Source organism: Canis lupus, chromosome 22, assembly GCF_003254725.2.
Source record: "Canis lupus dingo isolate Sandy chromosome 22, ASM325472v2, whole genome shotgun sequence".
Taxonomy (NCBI): domain Eukaryota; kingdom Metazoa; phylum Chordata; class Mammalia; order Carnivora; family Canidae; genus Canis; species Canis lupus.
Window position 1 is genome coordinate 55,617,461 of NC_064264.1, and position 18,667 is coordinate 55,636,127.

Below are 18,667 nucleotides of genomic sequence, written 5' to 3' on the forward strand. Positions count from 1 at the left end.
TGTAAGTGTAGCCTGTCATCCATGCACTTAGTGGCTTGGAACACTGGCCCTGGAGTCCCACATCATGCAGCCACTTGCTCACACTGCCATGTAGCAGCTGGGACCTTGAGCAAGTGTTTCTCCTGCTCCCTGCCTCAGTTTCCTCATTTGGAAATGGGGATAAGGATGGTATCGAAGTCAAAGGACTCCTGTGAAGACCAGCTGAGCAAATACATTAGAAAGACGGAGCACTGTCTGTGGCATGTAGTTAAATTCTCAAAAAACCATGCATGTTGTTTTCCACAACCTGCCAAAGATGACGATATTAACAGATGCACAACTTAGAAGCTTCTCTCTTTAATAGTCTTCAAAGAGATGACACGAAGGTAGCGATGGAAGCTGTAGACACAAGCATCTCGATAAACACTCCAGCACACGGGGGTATAATTGCATTCATTCAATATAATGATTAAAGAGCTTCACGGCACCACGGCCACCTCACCTAGCCAGATTTTGATACACCAACAAGAGGTGTGAGGAAGCAATTACGGAGCAGGAATTGGTAAGAAACAGTCAAATCAGTTGTGACAAGTTGTAAATAATACTTAGCAGCTGTAGCAAAATATATGTAGAATATTAAATATACTCTATTGGCTAACAATGCAGATCTTGACATGTAAATGAGGACGTGGAAGAGAAGAGAGAATCTTAAGTTAGGAAGACAAGTAAGCATTTTATTTAATCTTAGATTTGGCTGTCAGGAATTTTTTTATTATTGTTTAAAGTTAAATTCTTCATAATCGCCTACTACCTACTACCTTTAATTGTAATATTCACATGTGTATATATAAACTTTAAACTTTCACAAAGGCTCTGATAGTAAAAAATAATGCTTTGAACCAAAACTCACATGCCCTTTTATAGCAAGCAGAGAGTTTCAGGCCATGCACACACGTCTGAGAACGCTAGCCTTACGGGATGGGTCTTGCACACCGTCCTGCAAAATAACAAACTGACAAGTTCCAGAGGGCTTAGCACCCAGCAATCTGGGGGAAAATGCACACAACTCTGGAAGGCTTTGAAGAGCGGCCAGATTCCCTGAGGCATTGCTACTACCTAAATTAGGCACTTTGCAGAATTTTTCCAGGGGCAAAAAGAGTATACTTTCATAACTACTTTAACACAGCCTAACTGAGAAATAAATATCTTCTCTCTAGATCTCAATTCTTTCAGGAAGGGGGTAGGATCTGATTATTTCTGAATTACCACTTCAGTTGCAACATTCCCTGAATCTTTGGAAGCACATGATATATCTCGCTGTGTAAGCAACTCTCAACAAATGAATTTTTAAGAGTGAGTGAATGAACATATATTATATCACCATTCTCTGTGCAGTACACACAAGTTTCTTTGAAGTCTAGTACTTAAATATGAATCCAACCTCAACTCCTCTTAACAAATCGGATGAAAAAAACCCAAACAAATCAGATGGACTTTGCTTCAGGATAAATTTCTTAGAAACCAAACTATAAAAAAATACATAAATATGTTTCTTTGCTTTGATTCCTTGAGCAAATTGGATCTATTTGCCTCAGCAATGGCACAGCCCCTTCAAACTCGCTGTCCTCAGGTCAATCAACCTTGAGTGTGTCACTTAAACCATAGTCCTCCCCCCCCCCAGGTTCAGTTATTTTTTAAAAAACAGGGATTTAATATGTTTCAAAATGAAGTTTGCCTCATTTCCAGATGAGCAACTTGCAAAGCTCAGAAATTCACTCTTCTCTGCCTTTGAAGGCAAGAACAAGTCGGCATTGAACACTTGGCAGCAGAGAGGGAGATGCTGGCTTGGACAGGATGAGAAGCAGAATTATGGCGGGAGCTATATCGGGCGGTAGGCTTCCATTAAATGGATGTCTTGGGCTTGCCATCTTTCACTGTAATTGCTGGTCCGGGAAGCTGACTGTCTCTAGAGATTAATCTATTTTAAGTTTAATGGATCAGTGGAAGCTATTGAAAGACTGGTACAACTCTTTCTCCTTGACTTCTCCAGGCCAAATGAAGACATTGCTATCTGTAAAGCCGTACTTGGTTACAGGCCAACATGCCCCTCCGCCCCACCCAAAACGAAACCTCCTTCCATGGACTTTGGAAAACCTTCTATGCTAAATCACTTGGTCACTTAAATTAGTAGCAACATATTCATTTTTCTGTGTGATACACATATATTTTAGATAGATAGATGATAGATAGATAGATAGATAGATAGATAGATAGATAGATAGATAGAGAAACCCTTCTGATCACTGTGAAATAACTGGTATTAACAAAATGAATTAATATAATACCAAGAAAGAGCAAAGAAAATTCACACGCATTTAGTCTATGTATGTTTTGTCCTCATGGAAGGTAAATATGCAAGTTTCATGAACTTTTATTTAAAAGAATCTTGGCAATCAAATATGTAACCTTTGTGGGATAATAAAAAGCCACCTTCAATGTTCATGGCACAGAGTCGATTGTTATTTTCTGATGGATAGACATAATCATGGGCTGGTGTGTGGTGCCAAGTCACTTGGCTGAGGAGGAACCCAACCAGTTCCCCAGCTTCCACATATTAAAGTCCTGAATGAGCAAGGAGGGGTGTGATGGGTTCATTGTGTCTCCTTGAAATCCATATACTAGAGTCCTATTCCCTCGTATGTGTAAATGTAACCTTATTTGGAAGCAGGGTCTTTGCAGATGTGGTCCATTTAAAATGAGGTCATAAGGAAGATCTCTAATCCAATATAATTGGTGTCCCTATAAAAAGGAGGATTTTGGGGATAGACTTGCATACGGGGAGAACAGGTAGACGTCCACCTATAAGCCAGGGAGAGGGGCCTGGAGCAGATTCTCCCTCTCAGCCTCAGAGACAAACCAGTCTGCCCATACCTTGACCTCAGATTTCTGGCCTCCAAAATGATGAGATAATAAATTTGTGTCATACAAGTCACCCGGTTTGTGGTACTTTGTTATGGCAGCCCTCCACAAATATAGGGATGTCGAGAAATATAATTAGAGAGGAATGATGTAGATGATGTTGAGGATTTTGGGGTTTTCATTCCAGGTGCAGTGGTTGGGTCATGGTCTAATCCACATTTGTTTTGGATCCCCTCAGCTACCACACAGAGAACTGATTAGGAGCAAGAATGAATGGCCAAAGAACAGTAGGATGGCATTTCCAGGAGTTCAGGTAGGAGGTGGCAGGGCTGGGACTGGGTGGTATCTGTGAGGTGGAGGGAAATGGCCCCAGTCAGAATGTATTTTGGAAAAAGAACCAACAGGACTCAGTGATGGACTAGAGGAGGGCCAATGGGTGGTAGAGATGGTAGTTTCAAGAATGGCTCAGAGGCCTCTGGCTTACACAGCAGTGTGGATGGTGTTAGTTCTTCTGAAATGAAGCAAAGAGGAAGAGAGACACATTTAGAATTAAGGACCAAATATATTTTGGAAATACTGAGTACTGAGCTTGAGATACCTGAGAGGTATGTTAATGTGACCTTCAGGTAGACAGGTAAATGTCTAGATTTGGAACTCAGGAAAGATGTAGTCAGAACACCTAAGACTGGGATTTGTTGACATATAAATGGTATTTAGAACCACAGAGAAAGATGAGATCATCTAAGGAGAAAAGGTGGAATGAGAAGACAAGAAGGCCCCAAACTGACCACTGTAGAGCTCTTTCAGAGGAAGCTCACTGTAGGGCAGTGTTTTTCAACCTTGGCTTTGCTGATATTTTGGGCCACATAGTTCTTTGTCGTGGAGGGCTGAGCTGTGCATCGCAGGATGTTTAGCAACATCCCTGGCCTCTACCTACTATGTTACCAGAATCCCCTCAGTTAGAACAACTGAAGATGTCCCCAGGCATTGCCAAGTGTCCCTCACTGGCCAAAATAAACCCGCGTTGAGAACTGTTGGTGTAGAGCAAGCAAGCAAAGCAAAAGCATGAAGAGTAACTAGAGATGGAGGAAGAAAAGCAGAAGGGCATGATGTGTCAGAAGCCAAGAGAAGAAACTATCTCAAGGGTTAGCATGCAAATCACGCAAAACAGTCAAGGAAGATACATACCAGGAAGTGTCTGGAAGTTCTGGCAACATGGAAATCATTAGTGACTTCAACAAGAGGAATCCTGGTAAAGCGACAGGAGCACACACCAAATTGGAGCAGATTGCAATTCTGTTTTTATTTATACAATTGATAATATATATCAATTTAATTGGTTTTTAATAATATTTGTGTGGGGAATTAGGGGTTGTTTAATGCCATTAGTTGCCTAGTCAACAATCCCTCTTTGTTAACACAACTTCCTTTTTTTAAATTAATTAATTTATTTATTCATGAGAGACACAGAGAGGGAAGCAGAGATCTAGGAGGAGGAAGAAGCAGGCTCCCCACGGGGAACCCAATGCAGGACTTGATCCCAGGACCCCGGGATCACGCCCTGAGACTAAGGCACACGCTCAACCACTGAGCCACTCAGGCATCCCAAATTCCATTTTTTCATATACCCCTGTAGTCTATTCATGGGAAACTCCTTTACAACACTGGTGGTGGTGACCTCATTGTCCTTGACGGTTATTGGTTTAAGAGCAGGCAGGCAATGCAAGTGTAGTCAATGATGACATAAGAAATCTGAAGGCTTTGGGTTAATGTTTCCTTGTTGATACAGACAACCTAGAAGAGGCACCAGTTGTCCTCTTCTGGGTGTGGCCTTTCCAGATTCGTGGTGGATTTGGGCACTTCTAACACAATTTTCTCTCCACTATGTAATTAAGAATTCACCTGAGAAAAAGCCAAACCGTAAATATGACAAGAGGAAAAATGGGTTCTGTAATGAAGTGGTTGGAACTTTGAATCCACCAATCTGGAAGCCACCCAGACTCAGATGCCTTACTAGACGAAGCCTAATTTCCTTTCACCTCCCCTCCGTGTGCAGCTGTTTTAATGTGTTTGTTTATCATCACCTCAACATCTTTCCCTTGGGAATTTCCCTTTTATTGTCAACAACCTCTGGAACAATACAATCCTTTGCTTCTGATCCTCTCTGCTCTTACTAACCTGAATGGAATTCTGACTTCCCCATTTCGTGGTTTTCCAAAATAAGGCAAATCAACCATTGTCACTTCTCAGTCCCTGAGCTCTTCTGTTCTACAGCCGGTCTCTTGAAGTCAACACCACTCAGGTAGCTCTTCCCACCCCATGTGGCTGTCACCCACTGACTTTCCCTGCCTCAGCTAGGTACCTTAAAGGTTTGGTCCATCACCCCTTTCTCTACCCCCTCGGTGCCATTTGTTCTGATATCCTTGCAAACTCCACTCCAGTGACCTTCAGTGACCTCCAGGTACCCCTTCTTTCAGTTCCCACATTCATGGCCACACCTCAGACCTCATCATCACCTGGGGCTGCTCTGCCTCCCAAGATCTTAAACAGAGAAGTTCTTTCCTTTATTACAACTTCATGCTGCCTCTCTCCTGTGAGGCCTCCATGTGCCTTCTGATCCCCAGGCCCTCCCTAATGTCTCAAGAGTCCCTTTCTGGATGTAAAACATCATTGGATGCCCTTAGGTTCTGAAAAGTACGATCAATTATAAGGTATTAGGACCACTTAATTAGTACACTTTTCAAAAAACCCATCCTGGAACCACATTTGTCCAACCATTTCAATTAAATTTTGACCAGCTCTCAAAATCCTTGCATCCTCTCAAACCATTTTATCTGAAGCAAAGTCAAGGACAACTTACCTTGAGTTCTTCCCACTCTTGATTCTAAGTGGTAGAAACTAAAAAAGAAAACTAAATGACCATTACTGTCTAAACCAGTATTTATACCCTAAATATCTAAAAATCCATGCATGGAAAGGCCATTATAAGAACAACAATAATGAAATCTTACTGCTAGCTACAGTGGAAAACATCCATTAAAAAGATGCTACAAAATATGTCTTTGGGGCACCTGGGTGGCTCAGTCAGTTAAGCATCTGCCTTCAGCTCATTTCATGATCCTGGGATCTGGGATTGAGCCCCACACTGGGCTCCCTGCTCAGCGGGTAGTCTGCTTCTCCCTCTCCTCCCCACTCCTGCTTTTTGTTGCTATATCTCTCTCTCTCTCTCTCAAATATTTATCTTTATAAATATAAATATATATAACATATCTAAATATAAATATAAACATATATTTAATATTATATAAATATACATTATAATATATTTAATATTATATATATATATATATATATATATATACATATCTTTAGTTTTCTGTAGGACCATCTCTCTGTCCATACTGAATGAGTCTTGGTTGGGTCCCCAGGAGCTTCTTTTTCCCCTGATTGTCCTTCTTCCCTCTTCCTTCCCCGGCCATCCCTTGAGATGCTTGGTTAAGGCCATGGAGTGGGTACTATTGGGGAAGATAAAAACAGGTAGTACGATCTGTGGACCATAATAATGCTGAACAGGAGTCAGTTTAGATCTTTCTGATTCTTCAGAACAGAACAGCTACCCATCCTCCCCCCAAACTTTCTCTCTTATTATTGTTTGACTCTAACAATAATACACATTACATTGGAGTTGCATTGTTCAAGCATTTAATTAACATATACTGAATACAATAGCTCAATGAAATAATAATACAATTTCAGACAATCTGATACAATGTTTTGCTGACGATTCCATTTACTGAGCCTGATTGGGTGATGATGATGATGATGATGATGTCATCTTTTGGTCAGCCCTAGAAACACTGCCCCCTTTCCCTCCCAAAAACTCTGGTGCTGATTGAAAGTATATAAGTCACTGATACGGAATCATCACAAGGGATTTTCAGGAATAAGTTTGACCATCAGCTATTTTCATCTTACATGCTGATTTGAATATAAACTTGACTTAATTTCCGTCTTCTCTCTATCACATTTAAAGATTCCTCTTCCACTGGGAGTAAGGATGAGAAGACCCAGACGCTGAGAGGAGCGCCACCATAACCTCCTAGAGACAAGCTTTTTGACATCAACTGGACCATCTGGGTAATTCAGCAGCCACTTGTTCACAGGGAGCTGACTTGCTCTCTGACTTGCCTCAGACCCCTCCTCATCTTCTTTGGCTTAGCTTCTACTGCAGTCCCTCCACAGTCACCCAGAAATCTCTCTCTCTCTCTCTTTTTTTTTTTTTTTAAGATTTCATTTATTTATTCATGAGAGACAGAGAGAGAGAGAGACAGGGACAGAGACAGAGACAGAGACAGAGAGACAGGCAGAGACACAGGCAGAGGGAGAAGCAGGCTCCATGCAGGGAGCTGGACTTGGGACTCAATCCTGGATCCCCGGATCAGGCCCTGGACTGAAGGCGGCGCTAAACCCCTGAGCCACCCGGTCTGCCCTCATGTTTTTTAAACAAAGAAAACATCGAGTATTAAGCTCCTCAAATACCTTTCAGTCCATCTCAAGGACATTTACAATTCGGGTAGTTTTGCATATTAGGTCTGTTTCAAAGGGTGTCTATCTTTCCAACACTGACCACCCCACCTCGTATTTTTTTTAAAATTGTCTTAATGTACACAAATACATACAAAAGAAAATTTTGCCATTTTCACCATTTTTAAGTGTATGGTCAGTGGCATTAAATACATTCATTCACCATGTTGTACAAACGTCACCACTACCCATCTCCAGAACTTCTCATCACCCCAAACAGAAACTCTGTACCTATTAAACAATAACACCCCACTCCCTATGCTTTGGAGTGCGGGAAATACTGTGACATCTTGAATTCCCCTATTCATGTAGTTTCTTCAATTTATAAACATTTTGACTTCCCATCCTGGATACACTTTGTTTTGCTCTCGAAAAACAAACCCTATTGTTCTTGACAGCTCGTTAAGAAGAATTCTTCTATATCCACTGCCCTCCATCATCTGCCCATCAAGCCATTTGCCCTGCTATTCCTCTTCTTCATTAAATTGAAAATGCCTTGAGGGCTAAGATGATGCTGTTCATACCTGCACCCTCAATGCCAGGCATAGTCATAGTGTATGACGCAAAATAGACAATAAATATTTGTTGGATAAATGACTGGAGGAAAACAATCACTTTGGTTGTAAGAATACTTGCTGAGTATGCTGTTAAGCTGCTTGCATGGATTTATTTATTTATTTATTTATTTATTTATTTATTTATTTATGCCAAGTTGACTCCTAAGATGGTGACTCTAGAACTGCACTTGACCCTTTCACTGGTCTGCATCTATCTAGTCAATGATACAAATTAACTCACCTCTGATGAATAATCGCTACCCTCCCAAGTCTTTGCAAGGGAGGGTAATCTTTACTTAGATTACTAACTAATCTTAGCACTTCATTAATAACATCTATCTAGTTTTAAAGGTAAGCAATGTTTAGTCTATCTATGCAGATTGAATTCAATGTCCTAAATTAGTAGCGGAAGTAGAGAAATGATAGTAAGTGAACTAATGCTGAAGAGAAAAAAAGAAGGAAAGCTATCGTTTTTGTGCATATTTTTAAGATGCTTTTATATGTTACAGTAAATTATGTTTACCAGTTTTTTTGCTGCCTTTCTGGAGAGAGTGAATTCCTCCCTCCCTGAAATCCCAGCTTGGTCATTTGCCTTGCTTGAACCAATGAACTGTACATACATCCCAGAGAGTGACCAATCCTTCAGTCTGGGCTCGAAATGAAGAGGACATGTGGAGTCTGAGTCAGTCTGCAACAAGGGTAAGAGGAAAGTTTTGTTCCAAGATTCTGGGGTTATTTGTTACCAGCACAATCTAGCAATGGTTGAATAGACACCCAAATGCATCCCCTACTATATAAAGTCATTGAGAATAGAAATAGAATTTAAATGTAGTCCTTTAGTGGAGTTACTGGTAGTCTTCGATAGAGCTGAATATCAAATTCCTAGGACGTCAAACTTGCTTTTAGAATGTATGACACAACTCATTTGAAAAAGATGTGACAAAGGGAAGATTCAAAACCTCAGGTAGAAGCTATGATCTCAAGAAGATACTGATTTTTTATAAAAATGTTTATGTTAAATTAACGTTAATATTCTTTGATTTTTCTTTTTTGCTGGTAAATGATAAAGGACATATTTCAAATTACATCTTTCCCTCTAACATTCACTCAAAATATTTAGGATTTATGCTTTTTTGTAGAATAAAATAGAACTTTCATATTAATATCTTTTCCCCCAAGGATGAAAATTCATTCTCAATAGGTCATGTGTTGTATGTGAAAAACATACAGTCCTCATAAAATGTTTTAAAGCCCAGGTGAATGCCACTGTGAATTGGTCTAGCTTCTTCAGCCTCACTTTTAAAAGCTCTATAAATCTATCCGTGCCGTACCTTTGGCCTTCTCAAAGCTGGTACATGGGCTGACTCATAAATGAGACACTCCTTACAATTTGAAGAGTGCCACAGATTTCATACAAGTTGCTCTTCATCCTAAGCAAGCCTGATACTCGAGGGCTAAGTGCATCTTATTAAAGCATTGCATATTTGAGCTAGTAGAGTCAGGAAGACTGAAAGATCGATCCTCTTTTATTAGCCAAAGTAGATTTCAGTGTATCAGATTAGCTGAGCTGTGCAGAGAATATTGGTAAGTTGTTTCCCAGGTGGAAAGGTGGAAAAGGTATTAAAATTCTTCAGTTTCTCCCCAGAGCCTCAAGGAAAAAAAAAAAAAAAAATTCTTAGCAAGACAGCCTGAAGTCCTCAGAGACCTGGCCTCTGATTTCCTCTCCAGACTCATCTGTCTGACTCTAGCTGTACTGAATTATTTGAAGAGGACACTTTCAAGTCCCCCTTCTCCTGGACAGCCCGAGCTTTCCTGATTTACCATGTGGCCTATATTTTATTTAGGATAACTAATGCTAGCTGTGACAAGTGAAACCCCCCCCCCCAAGACTTTGAAGGCTTACACAAAGGGCCCAATGTGGTCTTGTCCACCATCTTCCACAGGAGGGAGGGAGGCAGGAAGGAAGCATCCTGGTGCTGCAGCCCATAGCTCACAGTCTTGAGGCTAGAACTCTTCACGGGGCCCCAAGCTCACTTCAAGGAAGGATGGAGGGCAGATATGGGCCTCATACCCAACCAACCTGTGCTTATTTAGGCTATAGGGCATGCCACACTCAGCCACAAGCATCTGCTTAGCCATCTCCTTTCCTCATTCGAGGAATGCTTCAGAGTTGCATCTGTCCTTATTTGTTCGCACCCAGAGCTCCCAGTACCTTTCCTGTCACCAGCAAGTGCTCTGCTCAATACACGTTTGTTAAAATAAAGAATAAATGAATGGATGGACGGATGGATGGTGGATGGATGGATCGTTAAGAATGACGAATTGTTGTTTGAATATCTGTTAGGTCCAGGACTTTCTTGAAACTCTTGCTATGAGTGGGAGATTTTCAAAATTGAGAATCCTGCATTCCCAAAGTAGAGCTGAAGAGACTGGATTTTCTCCAATCTCCTGTAGCTCGAGAACACAACATGAGAATACAGCCATGTTGCCTAAGTTTCTCTGGTCAGATAGACCCACACAGATTCCACAGCCACACAAGCCACACAAGGAAATACCATTGCATGGCTGCACGTAACCAAACAAATTTGATGGCAATTAGCAGAAGCCACAGTGACTTCACCATAGTTGTCAAATGGAGTTCCTGGTGCAGAGGAGCAAGGGGCAGTGACGGTACACATAACAGACTAGCAGAGGTGGTTTCTCATTAGCTGCCTCTGTGGTTGTGGTTTAGGGCATGATTCCATGGGGTTTGGCCTTGAATCTGGTTTTGCAGCCCTCCCAAGACGTCTGTGATCTATTCAATATTCCTTTAATTAAACCTCTATATACAGCTAGAAAGAGTCTGCTTCTATTACTTATACTTAAGAGCCAGTTAAGATCCAATAAAATAGCATGAGGCCACAGGACTGCATGGAACTGGTTGGAACTGGGAGAGAGAGAGAGAGTGTGTGTGTGTGTTTGTGTGTGTGCGTGCGTGTGCATGCACGTGTGCATGTGTATACACATGTGTGCACATGCAAGTGTAGGTATGTATTCAGAATCAAAGAGGAAGGAAACAGGTTTGCAGTGAGGCAGATGTGAAGTCATAAAGGGAATGAGGGAGTGGTAAACAGGCATCACAGGTAAATTTGCTGACTTCACTCTACATTTCTTTCTTCTATTCCAGTGAGACACTGCTGGTTCCTTATACTATAAGAATTCAAGGTGGTGGTCCATTTACAATCCCAACATTTATCCATTAAATTCATTACTTGTTCCTTCAATCTACCCTGAAACCTCATATTAATTAAATGCATACATTTGTGCTTTAAGTAAAAGCTGTTGTGAACAACCTCAAGTGGTACATAAATTCTCGGTCTTTCTCAAAAGTATACATTTGAAGGCAAGCTCAGATTAACGGGATATCTGAGCTAAAAGAAAATGAGGCCCAGAAGGCTCAATTGTATCACTCCAAGTAACGGAGTTTTGCTTAGTCAAAAGGTCTAATGTGATTGGAAAAGCAAGGGAGTCTTGGAGATAGAATTGCAAGAATATTCTGAAGAGAATGGTGCTTCTACTCTGTGACACCATAACCTTATGTGTGTGCTAATAAATATCGACTCAAAAAGAGGGAGCTGTCATAATCTTGGAAGAGACTCTCAAATAAGAGAGAATTTGGAGTTTTGCCCAAGAAATTTTAACTGAATACGTTTGTTTGTTTTCATAAAATATTTATCTCCACTAAAAGTTGGTGGACTGTCAAAAGGCTGTTTCCTAGAGGACTGCTTTTTCTAGTGGCTGATACTTGTACACATTCACACGTCAGTTTTTAAAATTTAAAAACCAATATTTCAAGCAACCTGCCGTGGCTTGCCAATCTTTATCAAAAGTGCCTTCTCTGAAACAAACGAACAAAACAAGCATTAATATTTGAAATGTCTTGATTTAGGATTTTTCAAGTTGGCTCCTTGGTGATGTGAAAGTGGTATACCTATGAGGCAATTGACTTTCTCTTGCAATTATGCTCGCAGTTGAAAGAAGTGTAATTGAGGCTAGCATAACTGCTTCTGGATGTTTTCAAGGTACTGAAAAGACTAGCTGGAAATGAAGGGTTGACCCTTTCTGCAGCCTGAATAACTGGAGGTTCACCGTCATCTGAAGCAGCAACAGCCAGCTCTTCTTTTAAAACAAGTCCATTTTTCAAGCTGTTGTCGAGATTGCTATAGATCCTGGGGGCATGGCTGAAAACAAGATCATAATTGAGCAGTAGGAGGTCTGCTTATCTCTCTGGGCAAATAGCTGGCAGAGGACAGGGGACCCAGACTGTGTATATTCAAGGAACAATGCACCTGCTTGGAGGCCAAAATCATTTTAAAACTTATGAGTAAAAGAGGTGGGAAGAAATGGGTCCGAATGTTCTTCTGTTTGCTGACTTAGGATTTGATGTGGGGGTGGAGGCCGGGAGGTTCTATGGGGTAGGCAGAAAAGACATAATTAAAACTATTCATTTCGTTTAAAAAAAAAAATCTGCTCTATCTTCCCAGCGGGTCTTGATCTCTTTGTTACACTGTATTTGGAAAGTTCTATTGAAATGTCATTCAGGAAGTGCCACACGGAGGCCTAGTAAGAAAAAAAAAAAAAAAGGCTAGTTAGGGAATAAGAGGCAGTTGAAAGATAAAAGCATGCATGTTTTAAAAGAGTAATATTTCATTAGAAGCCTCTTACAAATGCTTGCTCAAACCTAAGCACTTGGACGTGGATTGAATCACATGATTTCCTATAAACAAAGTGAGATTTTAAGGAGTTACTAATTTTGCAGAACTACATGTTTGATTTTTCTTCTTCTTCTTCTCCTTCTTCTTCTTCTTCTTCTTCTTCTTCTTCTTCTTCTTCTTCTTCTTCTTCACCAACATATTAAAAATAAGATTGTGCCAAAGGGAGAGCTGATCTGTACCTAAAGGGGGGAAAAGGGACAATTATAAAATAATAATGCCCATAATTAAAATAAGTACAAACATGCATTTGGTGAGTATGTCGGGCGTAATGAATCAACTGTTGTTGCGCTCTATGATTTTGTTCTCAGCTAATTGATGCAAACCTACAATTTGATTTTCTTATTCCTTTTTATGCCTCTAAATAACCTCTTTCTGCTGCTCAAGATCTCCCATGGACATCAAAGGGAAGGTCTTGTATACAAGAGGAGACACCAGCAGGACAACAGAGGAAAAGGAGAGTTGGGGTTGCAAGGACCACATTTGTTGGAGCTAATTTTTAAAGAATGCACACACAGTATGAATATATGTGTCGTGTAAATATGTGATGATCCAGGAGAAATACCACGACCCCTGTGTCCCCCATCCATAAGAGCAAATCTATCAAAGCTAGGTATTTCAAAAGTGGGGGAAATAATAGCAATCTAGACATTGAAAATTACCAATTGTTTTCATTCTCTGAAACCATGTGAATGCAAAGCAAAAGTGATTCTGACAATTCAGAATAATAAATCAGTTCTTTAAGTTATTAAACAGAATATGGCCCATTTTCTTGTCTTCATGAAAACTGTGGCAGAGGGGAAGAAGAGTGGCTGGGAGAGGGGTGGGGAAGGGGAGAATCAGCTTTTTTAGCGATTTTGAGCTCTATTTTCCAAAGTTGATCTGGGTTCTACACTCTTGCTGAAATATGGAAGCAAGTGCCAACCTAGATAAATGGCAGCATAACTCACTTGCAATGCTTTCAATTATGATTATAATTAGACACTCAAGTAAATCAAATGTCTTGCCTGGAGTTTCTCTGTAATCCACAGAAAGAATAAAATTTCTTTTTCCTAAAGGAACTAATTTTCTGTCATGTAATCAATGTATTTAATGACAGAGGAAGTTGGAATCATTTCGCTTTTTAACATCAATAATATTTGTCCAATTCTAATGGTGTGACATCGCATTAAAATCGTATTGATCACTAGAACCTAAAAAGGCAGAGAAATCACTTGCAACCTTTTAAGAAATAGATGTAGGAAGAATTTGAAAACAACTTTTTAGAGCTTTTCTAAAACTTGTTTGTTATTAGCAACAACTGGATGCTTCTTTTAAATATTAGTCAAAAATTTTATAAACAATTCATTCAAAGCGACAAAGTTTTAAATATGCTTGTAGAAATAATCTTACTGGTGTTACTATATATGAATAAAACTACATATATATTTCATCTGTGGTTTTGCTTATGAAAAATAATTAACATTATTTCACCACTTTCTGAGGTAGCTTGTTCAAAGAACCCAAAATCTAAACAAACGTCAAACCCCTGTGTTAAAAGAGAATAGCATTTTACACGTTTCTCATGTGGGTGCCAAAATCTGACACCAGTGGCATTAAAAAACTTAATCAACTACTTAAGTATGTGCCATACTGCAGTGTGTATAGCCTACAGCAGAGTAAAACAACTTAGGAAAACAGAGTGAGAAGTAGTGAGAGAATACTGGTTTCTTGTGTACCTTGAAGATGGTCTTCATTTATAATCAGGTAGGTTTTATGGTAACAAAATCAACTTGTGTAATCCCACTTGGAATTTTAAAAGGGCTATTCAGGATATATATTTTAAATCCATGACATCAGGGACTATGATTTGACAGGGAATTATTCTTCGGAAAGGAAATACCCTAAACTTGTCTAAGGAGAAATTTTGTAGGTAGGAATGAAGACAGTGTTTCGTTGTGGTTGTGAATCCTTTCAAAAGGACGGCACTCTGAATGTTAACCTCATCTCATGTATTCCCAAGATGTATGCAATTGCCTCAGAGAGGAGAGCTGGGTAGTGAGGTCTCGAGGGTTGAGATAATGACATAAAGTACGTCGCAACGATTATCCGTGTACTTTTCCAGGAGATGCATTATTTAAAACCTACCCAGGACTTCAAGAATGAAAGACAGAGGAATGTCCACTTTATAAAACTGCCATTAAAGTGTGATCTGGAGTTGAAGACAAGGTTAATTATTGGTCTTTAACCAGAGTATCATTCTAGTTTAATATCAGTGCCCGGGTCTTAAATATTGAAGCAAGTCACATTTTTTCAGGGACAATTGCCTTTGAATGAAGAATGACAGAGCTCTGGTCTTTGCTGACCCTTACAACCCCTGCAGCGCAATCCATGGCAACTCAGTTACTACAGCAACCAAGGAACACGCACAAGAACAGGATAAGACCGTGAAATCTGATGTCATACTTTCACAGGATATAAATTGCAAATGATATTCTAAAGTAGATTTGGTAAGCGTGTGATCTACATTATAAATTAGCTGGAAGGGCGGAAGTTCCCCCAGGACCAAGAAGGATCTTATGGTCAACATTCAGCAACACTTACTGATCACCTACTCTGCATGGCCTACAAAGACAAACAAGACCTAGTGTCTGAAGAGCTTTTCCCTTTTCGTCCTCACTCACTGTGGCCAGAAGCTCAAACTTAGTTCGCTACTTTTCTTAGAGCCTTTGTTGCCAAAGATAAAGTGAGTTATTTTGCAATGCTGCTGTTGGTTTGGCCAGCGTAATAACCAGATCTCATCAGACATTATCCAGACCTTTGTCATATTTCCAGGTCCCCTTCTGTAGAATCAGCTCTCAGTTTCCCGTTCCCACCTTGGAAAACTGACTTAAGGATTTTCGTGTCTTGGGCCCCCCTTTGAGAAAATAAGGCTTCTAATTTATCCTGTCGGTGTTGCGTTCTTGAAGTAGTTGCAGTGACCTTCATCCAAGCATCTCTAGCCCTTCATTATAACACATATTTGGACAAAAAAAGTGAGAAAGAGAACAACCAATGGCCTCAAGTTACTGGAGTTCTACAATTAGACCCTTAAAAGCCCATTTGCCATGTTATACTTAGGACAGAAAAATAGAATTGGCTTTTGTGTTAAGACTCCATCAAGGGCTTTTCAAATAAACCTAAGATTTGAGTAGCAACAATCACAATGACATGTGGCTCTAACCTGCCATTGGCTCTGATCCGATTTGTCTCAAGCTCAAGACTCATGGCCAGCCTCAACTTTGCAACCCTGGAGACAAATGTCATAGCAGTCCTTCAACGTTTAACCTCTACAAAAGGGAACACCCAAGACTTTTGGGAAATAGGAAGGAGCAAAATTACTACATGTAAATTACCACATGTTACTGTTTCTCCAAGCTTGTCCCCAGATTAAATGCAGGTAGTTTTAACCACTGCGCATTTCCCTGTAGCCCCTGAATCCGTTATTGGCATGATGAGGACATCCTCCCTTTCTGCTACCGTCAGACGGATCACTACAGGCCCAACTGCTCTGCACCAGGCTGTTTCCAAGCCAGGTAACTGGCTCTTCCTTTCTCCTTTCAGATCTGTTCCATCACTGAGATGACCCTCATGTCACACATTTAAAGAATATAAAGGAAAGCATATTTGCACGTCATGAAAGGTTAGAAGCAGAAAATAATATCACCATCTGAGAGTCGGAGTCATTCCTTCGTTTATTGTAAAAATAGTTCTCCAGCATGTGATCACCCAAGCACCATGTGGCTTGGAGCAAGACAGTCCTCAGAGACCCCCAGTTTGTGGAGAGAAGCAAGTACCAGGCATGTGAACTGAGCAGCAGTGATCAGAACTGTACTGAAGATACACACAGGGCACCAGAGAGCGAAAGGCAGCCCACCCACTGCACATCTAGGGGAAGACGAGGTAAGGAGTCTGAAGGCAGACCCCTGAGCTCCCCCTTTGGGAAGGTGTAGACAGCTGTGTGGTGGTACAGGGCCACAGAAGGTGTGTCTGCAGGAGAGGGAGGCATAGCCACACTGTGAAGGGCTACCTTGAGAAATTAGCTCCTCACCCCCTCAGGAAACTAGGGAGCCTTTTCTAATAATACTCTTCCTCCTGGCCTACACACAGCCCCAGAACAGCTCCAGCAGCTCTGGGATCGTGTTGGCTAGCCATTGCTACAGAAGAGATTACCCAAGAACTCAGCATCCTGAAACAACCACCGTTGATTATGTCCCAGTTTATGTGGCTCAGTCAGTGACCTCTGGCTCCAGGTTGTAGTAGTCTGGCTGGACCGAAGGAATGGTGCCAGGAAGTCACTGAAGGATGTTCCCACAAGCTCACTCCATGGGTGAAGTTGCTTCTACTCCAAGTGAGTAGCTCAAGGGAGAGCAAAACACACACCCAAGATGGAAGACACCCAAGCCAAAGCCTCCTAAGTTCGCAACCTATCTAAAGAAGTAACATCTCATTGCATTTGCCACCTTCTGCTTGTTAGAAGTGAGTCACTAGGCCCAGCCCACAGTCTAGGGGACAGTGTTCCCAGGGTAGGAAATACCTGGAAGGCAGGGGTGCCTGGGGGCTACCTAATAGGCTGCCCAGCACAGGGACAGTTCCAAGCTTGCATCTGAGGCTGGCCACACCATGCCACACTGCAGGAGCAGAGAGGACAGAGGCCCCATCCTTGAATCACACTCAGAATACCAGCGACATTTCTTGTGCAATTATTGGAAGCCAGGCACGGTATTATAAACTCATGATTCTCTAACTCTTAGAACAACCGTGTGAGACAAGAAGTATCATCTCCATTTTACAGTTGAGAAAAGTCTGATTAATGTACCCAAGGAAAGACAGCCAGCAAATGCTAAGAGTATTACTAGAATCGGGGTTCGGACCTGACCTACATCTCTCTCTGTCTCAAGCCCACTTGTGCCCATGGCCTCAGTACCCTGCCTGCTTCTTCTGGCTTGTGTTCAACTGTGCTCTCCCCAAGCACTGCAGAACCCAGTACATCACTCATGATGCTCTACAGAGGGAATCGTAATGTCACAGAGAAACATGTCAAACAGGACTTTACGACCGTGGTTCCCTGCCCTCAAGAGTAGATGTGACAGTGCTGATGCTGTCATCACGGCTGAACAGTACAGAAAGTTGCCCATGAGCTTGCTGAGCCTCAGGCCCGCAGTACTGAGCCTGTCATATGTGATCCCTTCTGGGTCGAGAGCTCCATCCTGTCGCCTGCCTGTGCTCTAAGCCGCACCGTGAAGCCTACGGGACACGCAGTTTATAAAAGCTAGTTGTGCATTAATGCCAAGTTTCTGGGAAGAAGACTGACAATTAATACACAGAAATTTCATTCGAGATCCAGTACAAAAATATAAGTGACATCCACACTGAATGTACATGGAAATGTGTAGAGTCACCAGTAAAAGATGGCTGTGAATGAGCTATGAAGAGTCAATTTTTAAAAAATAGGGTCAAGTAGTCATGAAAGCACTTAGCCAAGAAGCAGAGAGACACCGCCTCCGTCTGATTGCACAGTTCAAAGATGAAACATGTTTAAATTTGTTCTATAATAATAGCTTTTATTTATATTTATTCCAAAGTACTCAAAGTACTTTGTGAAATTATTTCATGTCCAAGAGGTAGGAGGAGATAGGTGTTATTATCCCGAGGTTGCGTGAGGGAGCTAACCCTCCTGAGTGTCCTGGGCCAGTGTCCCGTCACCCCGCGCTGGCCCCGGGGCCCCTCTGGACAGCCAGGGTGGGACGCCCGACTTAGCGCTGACTGGAAGCCACTCAGCATCTGCCAGAGGAGACGATGCTGTCATAGCGTCTCCATGAAAAGAGACAAAAGCTAAACGAGACCCCAAAGCGAGAG

At 41.3% G+C, this 18,667-nt stretch overlaps 2 long non-coding RNA genes across 3 annotated transcripts; one reads left to right on the top strand and one right to left on the bottom strand.

Moving 5' to 3' along the window:
* Positions 1-6,583: 6,583 nt before the first annotated feature.
* Positions 6,584-15,291, bottom strand: LOC125753357 (uncharacterized). Its single transcript, XR_007404994.1, has 2 exons — positions 14,918-15,291; positions 6,584-12,972 (listed from the first exon to the last, which is right to left on the bottom strand). It is a non-coding gene; the product is annotated as an uncharacterized LOC125753357 (long non-coding RNA).
* On the top strand, positions 15,189-18,234 carry LOC125753356 (uncharacterized). 2 transcript variants are annotated; one of them, XR_007404993.1, is made up of 2 exons: positions 15,189-15,279; positions 16,373-18,234. It is a non-coding gene; the product is annotated as an uncharacterized LOC125753356 (long non-coding RNA). The 2 variants fall into 2 exon arrangements; XR_007404992.1 differs by having other exon boundaries at positions 15,193-16,208.
* Positions 18,235-18,667: the final 433 nt, after the last annotated feature.